Genomic DNA, 9,307 nt, shown 5'->3' on the forward strand with positions numbered 1-9,307 from the left:
CCTCTGGGGAAGAACCCTTTTCTAATATCCAACCTGAACCTCCCCTGACACAACTTCAGGCCATTCCCTCGGGTCCTGCCACTGGTAGCTGGCAGGGAGAAGAGATGAGTGCCTGCCCTTCCTCTTCCCCTCACAAGGAAGTTGCAGATTGCAAGGAGGTCTCCCCTCAGTCTTCTCTTCTCCAGCTGAACACACCAAGTGCCCTCAGCCAGTCCTCAGATGGCTTCCTCTTGAGGCCCTTCGCCATCTTCATAGCCCTGCTCTGGATGCTCTCCAATTGCTTTATATCTTTCTTCTATTTTGGCACCCAAAACTGCACACACTGAGGTTGCTGAGGATACAGGGCCACCAGCATCTTTTGGGTGTACCCGTACATCCACCACCACATGGCTGATGGTTAGCAATTTCTCTTCACTCAAAGTCACCCAGGGCCGTTTTGCTGATGTCAGGCTGGAAGGTGTTTTGTCTTCATCAAGGGCTCCAAGGCTATAGAGAGAGTCAGATACCCAAAATCTGTGAGACTAAAAATTCTGTTATTGAAGAAAAAAGCCAGGGCATTGCCAGGGGTGGACACTGGGAACAAGGCACGTAGGACTGCCAAGGCAGAAGGTGTCTGTGACACTGCATTTACAAAACACATATAAAATATCAAAAAAGTTTGGAACCCTTGCTGCAGCCAAGTAACAGTATCAGAACAACCTGCGTAGGCAGAGTGCTCCTGTGTTGATTGAAATCGAGCCAGGCCAATGGGATTAACAGGCTCCTCCTAGGAATGTACCAAGGGAACTCTGCATGACTGTGGGCAGGCTGAGCCTCCTCTCTGTTCAGTTCCATCAGCAGGAGGATGGCCTTGGGCACAGCCTCTGCTGGCAGAGGCACGGTCATCCTGCTGGAGCACTGCCAGTGAAGTTCTCTGATCCCCACAGACACTGTCTCATCTAATCTTGGGCCAAAATTTGTGCTGTTTCAGTTTAAAATCTGGCAGAGGTAGCCCCGAATTCAGGCAAGTGTTAGAACCCCAGTTAGAGCATTCACCTGAGCCATCCAGCTGGAAACTCCAGATCCAGCACCAACAACTGGACACCTGTGACCTGGGCAGGGGCAGGGCCTTGGACACTCCCTGGAGAACTCGATATATGCTGTGTTTCAGGAGGGATTGCTGTCTGGGTGCCATGCTGCCTGGCCAGCCTGCATTTGCTACCACCACAAAGCAGTTTTGGTAAGAAACATCTGGCACACAGCTGTAGTTTGTGCCTCTGCTGCTGGGGTTTTCTCTCATCCCTGGTCAATAGCACTGCTCTGCAGCCCAGCACCTCACGAACATTAAAGTGATGGCACAATGCACAATAAACATCTCAAGGCTGCATTAAATACCAACTTGACGTCTTTTTGTCAAGCAAAAGTGACAAACAAAACACGAATACTGATGATGTGGGCATCAAGATGAAGATGAATAACATACAACAGCTCCTGTGATGCGCAGTGGGCTTATACTATAATAATTTTTAGACACAACTGAAGTTTCCTCAGGTGCCATTTGAGAGGGTAAAACAGGCATTCCCGTCTCACCCACCTTGCCTTCCTTCCATACTTTGATCAGCAGAGGCTTGGATAAACAGATGGGCACTTGGGTCAGTCACTCATCCCAGCATCTGCACTCGCTCTGCTTAGCCAGGCACCGTGAGGCACATCAGCTGTGCAGCCTGGACACGCACACTGATGGATCTATTTACACTCTATCCCACACTTAGAGCTTTTTGTCTCTGCAGCCTGAAGAATTGGAGATTAAGTAGTTTAATTTGGATGTAAGATTGGAGCTTCACAGAGGAAGGCAGCCTCCAGAGCAGCAGGATGGGGCTGAACTGCTACAAGCCTACCCTGAAGAGAAGCGTGTGTGCAGCCCCATCCCTCCCCTCTCCCAGATGGAGCTGTCTCCAACTCTGCCAGACTTCAGGCAAAGTTAGGACCCACAGATTAAAAGTCTCCTGATACTGAACTTCTCTGATATTTGGAAGAGCCAGCAAGACACACTTAGGAGAGAAACATTCACCTGTCCTTACACAACAGGGAAGAGCGAGACAGGAGCAATGGAAAGCTTTTCGAGAGCTATTTTCAGCCTTTCCTGGCCAATGGAAAAGCTTTACAAATTGCAAGTGAGGGTTGTGCCACAAAGGCTTCCTTGGTGTCAGTCCTGTCTCCCAGGAGAGCACAGGTTGGAGAGGTGCATTTCAAAGGGCAGCAGCTCTGCCAGCTGCCAAACAGGGATGGCTTCCATTTAGGATGAATCATCCACCAGACCTTATCACAGCATCCAAGGGCTGTCTTTTAAATCATCATCTTCTGACACAAGGCACTGCAGTCCCTGGCCTAGTGCTCAGAGCTTCAGCAGGAGATTTCAAGATGAAAAGCAAAGGCTTTGGATAAGTCAGATGTGGGATCTACAGCAAAAATGGGAACCAGTTCCAGATGTCCAGTTCTGAAGGCAAAGCATCTGCCTTAAAGTCACCTTTTGTCTCCAACAGGAAAGTTCCTTACATTTACTGCCTTAACATCATGGAGAAATTGAACCCAACAACAGCTGCTAGTTACCAGCAGCAGAGTTTCTTAGAGAGCAAAATTTCCATGTCAGATCTTCAGATCTCTCTCTGATAGCCAAGAGCTGCTTTCCATCCAGTTATTGTACAATGCTTAAACAAGAGGATGGGAAGATTCCTGTTCTCAGTGAGAAACCAAGTGAAATGTCAAGAGGAATATGCCTGCATGTTTAGCATTGGATGTAAGTATGCATGAAACCCCAAGGCTGAGTCCTTTCCTCTGAGAAGATGTTAATAAAACTTTACCCTGCAGCTCACAAGCCTGAAAACAGATGAATAACAGCCACATCTTGGTAAGGTCCAGAAAATTTCATAACAGAAACAGAAGAACCTTCTGGGCACTCTTTCATTAAAACATGAGAAAAAAAAATAGTGTTTTTTCAGTAAGATTAGGAATGTCCTCCTTCCACAGTCTGGCTGCTCGTGCTCTGCGCTCCGAGGAGTGGCAGCCTGGGAGAGCTGCTCCCTCCTCCTGAGCCGGGGCCAGGTTGGCTCTGTGGCAAAGAGGAATTTCTGCAGTTGCAGCACACAAGTCCGAGGGCACTGGCTGCCTCCCAGAGGGGTGGTGTTATCCCCTGAGGGAACATGTGTGTCTGACAGCCCAGAGCTGGGCACAGCTGAGATTTACACCTGCAGAAGGCAGGAGCTTTCCTCTCCTTGCTGGGGCTGCCTGTGTGTGCCTAGGGGATGAATGTTGATGCTCCCTGCTCCTGAGGAACTGCATGGCCACATGTGCTGGGAGCCAAATCTTAATTCACTTGTGCTTGGTTTCAATATATTGCAGCATATCTAAAAGACCCTGAGTTCTTCAGCACAGGGACATGTCTCATCTGAAATGAAATTTCACCTTAGGTGCTATTTTAATAAAGAGTAAGACTGATTAATTGCTATGAATCTGCAGTGAAAGTACTGGAGACTCTTCGATGTGTGAAGCCACAGACCAGCACACCTATTGAGTTCCCATTCCTCATGGCAGAATTCACTGAATTCACACCAGAATTCACACAGCCTTTTGTTTTTGCTAAATTAATCTGGGGTCCTTTGAGGGGGTTGGCTGTTAACACATTCTCCCTCCTGCAGAAATTAAACATTAGCATTTCTCCATCCCAGTGAATTCCAAAGAAACAAGGGCATAAACCAGAGATGCCTCCACCTACGTTAAGCTGGTGTTGAAGAGGAATGAAATGCATTTTTGAGTGGAAGGACAGGACAGGAGTTTGAGAGTAGTTCCTGGAGCCAAAAATCCTGTTAAATCCTATTTATGCAGCAAATACTCTGAAGCAAGACATCTGACCCGGAGCCTGACTGTGCTGGAAACAAGGGCAGCTGTCGAGGATGCAGAGGGAAGCAGCAGCTCTGCAGGGATGAGGGCTGGGGAACTGCTCAGAGACAGAAATGATCCATGTGTAAGGGGCAAACTCCAGCAGCTGGATGTGAGATTGGAGGAAAAAACTCCTTCCCGTGGCCACAGCTGAGGCATCTGATAGCACTTCAGACTGGGGCCACTGCACTGCTGCACCGACTTTGGGACTTTCCTTTAAAAAGAGGAGGGAAACTGCTCCCTTTAGGGCTGGGGAGCAACTCTTAGGGAACTGCACCGTTGTGGCAAGTGGCAATGCTCCCCTTGACTCACATCTCACACGGCTCTGTGCTTGCTTGGCCTTTTGTGGGGACTGTGCACCCCAGCACCTGCTGGCAGGGCCAAAGGGAGCAGACAGGGCTCAGGTCAGGGTTCAGGACAGGGCTCAGGTCCAGGCTCATGTCAGGGTCTGGTTAAGGCTCAGGTCAGGGCTCAGGTCAGGGTTCAGCACAAAGCTCAGTTCCAGGCTCAGGACAGGGCTCAGGTGAGGGCGTTGTGCTGGCCAAGAGATGCTCTGGCTGCACATCCCCTCGGACCCTGCTCCCCATCCTCCCAGGTCCTCTGCTGCACTGGGAGCTTGTGATTCACCAACTGCCTTGTCTGGGGCCTCTCTCTGACTCCCTACAGGGAAATGAGTCAGGGTAATGAATGGGGGAGAAAAAAGAAGTAATAAGTGAGAAAAGGTACTTCCCTGAAACTCTCCGTGAGCCTGAAGGGAGAAATTTAACAAACCTACCTGGGACTGAGTCCCTTCGTTCCCCTGAACCTTCCCTGCACCCAGGGCTGGCGTGGCTGGGATGAGGGTGGTGATGGATGCACAGCTGGCACGGTCAACAGGCACGAGGCAGCCTGGCCAGCCTGCACCAGGAGAGAGTGGAAAACTACAGAACAATCTGAAGAGCTTTCTATAGCCCCAAGGAGGCCAATGAGGCAATCTTTAAAGCCGTGTTACTATAGCAGCCCTGATGGTAATTTACCAGTACATCTCCTTTTCTCTTCTTCACACCCTTTTCACAACAAAAAAAATGAGATTAGGCTCATCTTCCCCAATTACCTCTCCATGTTCCATCGCAGCCCTCAGCTAATGGCTTTCCAGAAAAAGCCCCACAACATCTCTGCACAGCCCAGGGCCCCTCGTATTCTCCCCTAGAGCTGTGAGGAAAACAGCCTGTACCAGGAGCATCCTGTGGGGATGGGAGGATGGCACAGGGGAAGACATGTGGCACTTGCACCATGTGGTGCCCCTGCTGTGCCAGCCGCAGCTCAGGCAGGAGCTTATGCGTGAACAGGAGGGAAGTTTTGCTGGAGGTGTGGACAGGAAACACTTCTCTGTCTCAAACTCCACGAACTTTTGGGATTAGGAGTAAAGGCACAGAGCAGTGCCAGATTGCCACTCTCTGGTTTTGCCTGTGATAATCTGTTAAACTTCCCTGTTCCAGGCCAGGTTGGACAGGGCTTGGAGCAACCTGGTCTAGTGGAAGGTGTCCCTACCCATGGCAGGGGGTCAGACTAGGTGATCTTAAAGGTCCCTTCTAACCCCAGCCATTCTGTTACTCTATGATTATATGATAGTATGTTCTTCCCTGGAGAAAAGAAGGAGGTTTGACATCTGGTCCTACCTTGGAGGCTTGAGGACTGCAGAGGAGAGGTTTTGGGGTGTGGTCCCACTTGAGGAAGCTCAGAGCATATTTAATGGCTGTTAGAAAGCAGGTGCTGGGCACCCCATTCCCTGTTGCTGCCTGCTCTGAAGGACACCCCATGCCAGCTCATGCCTGCCTGGTGCCATGTGGGGCAGCACTGGAGGGGCAAAATGGAGATCAAGGTCCTTTGGGACCCTCAGCCAGGGCAGTGATGCTGCAGCCCCCTCGTCTGCCCATGGTTCCAGCAGCAGGGCTCTCTTGTGGCACACTGCTGGATTTTTCTATGCTGATGGTGCTGTGAGTGAGGACCAGAAGCCCTGAGTAAAACTCCCCACAGGACAGTCAGTGCAGATCTGGTGCAGGTCAGCCTGACCCAGGCTGGTTCAACCACTGCACCATCCTCCTTCCTCACCTGCACTCCCAGCATGGACCTGGGCACTACCCAGAGCCAGCCCCTTACTGTCTCCTGCTCTCCTGTCCCTTTCCATGTGGCAGTGGCTCCAGAGCCTGCTGAAGATCTCCGTGGCAGAGCTGGTATTCCACATGCTCTTTCTTCCTCAGTCCTCTTCCTTTACTCTGCACCAGAGGGGTGATGGGAGCTCTCCCTACTCTGTTGGTGGTGCCTGAGGAAGAAAGAGTGTTGCCACTGGGCTTCCTGCACAAATCAACCTAATTACTGTTCCAGTGGTAGCTAATGAGCTTAAAGCTTTCATGGCCAGTGCCTCCTTCCCTCCCTGCGGTAGAACAGCTTCAGCCGGGCCTGTCCTTAGCTGAAGAGCTTTGATGGTGGTGGAGGAACAGGAGGAACAATCCTTGGGGATCAGCAGAGCATCATTGGTTCTGCTGAGGCTGCTGAGCACAGAGCTGTTAGTCCTGGGCAGGGCTCTCGGTGTGCTTGAAAGCCTTGCCATGGCAGCGAGGAGCAGTGCTGCTGGAGGGAGGTCTGAGGGCTCACTGCTGCAGGTGATGCCTTTTCCTGGTCTTAAAATCAAGAGTCATACACGGTTAGAAGGGGAAAAGGGATTTTACCTTAGTGTTTATTTTTAAGGATCCTTAGGTGTACACGTCCAGGTCATATGCATAGAGATGCACCCCGCCGAGTCTATATCTGTCTCTCCTGCCCCCAACATTGGGTATAACATTATAGGTTTTACTAATTAACATATCTATCAAAGATTCCCCAATGAGAGGCTCAAGTGAGCCCCCCTCCCCAAGGAACCTTCCCCTGGATGGTTCTATCTTGGTTTCCAGAATGTGTTCTGGAGAGGACCTTGGGGTCTGGGCCACACTGATCCCTGGCTACGAAGCTTCTAAAATGTTGAGTCTCTCAGCTTGACAAACAAGTCTTAAGAATGTAGGCAAAAAGCACTGGGAGTACAGAAGTTGTGAAAAGGTATAACAGGGGTATAAAAGAAAAGGCAAAAATCTTCATGGCATCACAGGGACCTCCCTGTTCCCAACCCTGTGTCCTGCAGCACCACATGGACATCACATGGATACCACAAACCCCTTCCCCACACTGCTGACGTGGTTAGCAGCACATCTGTGGGGCTGTACAGGCTGCTGGGATGTGAAACCCCTGTGATGGAGGGAGGCACCAATCAGTGCTGCTCATGGTGACATCTCTGGGTGCACGGGGGTCTGGCTGCTTGCCTGTGCTGACTCCCCAGACTAGCTCTTCTGGGGAAGGCCAGCCCATTCCCGTCACCAAACAGAGCCACAGAATCAGAAAACCACAGAAAGCTTTGGGTTGCAAAGGACCTTGAAGATCACCTCTTTCTACCCCCCTGAAACCTTCCACTGTCCCAGGCTGCTCCCAGCCCCTTCCAACCTGGCCTTGAACACTTTCAGGGATCCAGGGGCAGCCACAGCTTCTCTGGGCACCCTGTGCCAGGGCCTCATCAGCCTCAGCACAATAAGCTTCTCCTGGTGCTGGTCTCCCCAGTGTCACCTGTGCCCACCTCTGTGACACCCAGGGTGAGCCAGTTGGAGCTGAGGTCCCCGTTGTGTGCAGTGCTGTCACAGAGCAGCAGTGCAGTCTGGTGCCAGGCTCTGGGGTCCCAGCTGCCATCGTGCTCCCCTTTCAGGGCAGCCCCACCCCCCCCAGCCATGGGGCTGTTCCAGCCCTGCAGCTCAGACCCGCCTGGGCTCTGGGCTGCCGGCGGTGACTCACACATGTGCACAGAATGTGCTGCACAGAGGCAATAATGCCATTTTTTAAACTATGATTGGTTTCCCAATTTCAAAAAAGCTGTCTGGCAGGCTGGGCCCCCTTCCAAGGTTTCCTGGAAATATGAAGATGTCAAGAAGGTGCTGCTGGCAGAGGTGCCGAGCTAAGATCCAGCCCATTGCTCAGTCCAGCGCTGGCTGGTGCTGCCAGGCCAGGACTGTGCCTTTCTAAAGTGCAGTCCAACCCCCAGGGCCAGCTCACTCACAGACCCAGAGCTCAGGAACTTAGGTCTGAATTCCAGCTTGGCTGGCTCATCCCACACAGCCCAGCTTATTTTCAAGCCAACCCCCAGTTTATCCTTCGCTTCCGGGCCTGAGCTGTTGTGCAATGTTAGGTAGTGTGTGCTGCCATGCTCCTCCCACCTCACAGATGTATTTTGGGGCTGAGTGAGGTGATTGCTGTACACAGAAGAATGGAAACTGCTTGGGCACCTTGGATGTGGAAGGATGAGGGCAGAAGGTGGGGGAGATGCTCACAGAAGGGGAGTGAGGAAAGAAGGATGTGAAAAATTCAAGTGAAAGCTCCAGCCATGTCTGTCCTCCAGCTACTCAGCAGATTATTTATTATCTTTATTAACTCTGTGTTAAATTACCCTTTCCCTTTAATTTTTCAAGAGGTTTATTGCTTATTTGTCTGGCTTATCTTTAAAAATGATTTCTTGTAAAAGTAAAGCTTTCAGGAGAGACTGGCATGAAAGAGCATCTATCTATTCCCAGCATGGGCACAGGGCAGTGCCAGAGGACAAGGTACCCTCTGCACTAATGCAGTCTGGGCAGCGTGGCAGAGCTTCCTCAGCCAGGCACCTGATGCAGGTGAGAGCACATTTCTTCCCTGAGCCTGATTTCATCGATTAAAAACCAACACATTAAAACAAGAATGAGAAACATGAAGTGCCACCCCAGCTGAACCTTTCTTTGCAGACATGCTGCCCTCAGTGCCTGACAGGCCAAATAGATCTTTTATCAAGATCTCAAGTAAAAAAATTCCACTTGTTCTGTGATGAGGTGCTGGCTCTGAGGCTGAGGGATCCTGAAGGGCCACATGTCCTCACAGCCTCTTCTGCTCAGCTGGGGAGAAGGGGTGAATTGCAGCTGGAGGGATGAACTGGGGAGAGAAAGGGCCCCTCATGCAGGTGAGAGCTCAGGCCTTTGGGGTTTGAGAGGGGAACAGATGCCAGTTTACCTTTCTGCATGGATTTAGAACCATAATGGTTTGGGTCGGAAGAGACCTTAAATTAATCTCCTTCCTTCCCCCTGCCATGGGCAGGGACACCTTCCACTGTCCCAGGCTGCTCCAAGCCCCAATGTCCAGCCTGGCCTTGGACACTGCCAGGGATCCAGGGGCAGCCACAGCTGCTCTGGGCACCCTGTGCCAGGGCCTGCCCACCCTCCCAGGGGAGAATTCCCCCTCAGCACCTAACCTAAACCTACTCTGAATTCAGCTTAAAGTCATTGATGCATGTGGTAGATGTGGGCAGCCACCT

This window comes from Coloeus monedula, assembly GCF_965178545.1.
Source record: "Coloeus monedula genome assembly, chromosome: 16".
In the NCBI taxonomy this organism is placed as follows: Eukaryota; Metazoa; Chordata; class Aves; order Passeriformes; family Corvidae; genus Coloeus; species Coloeus monedula.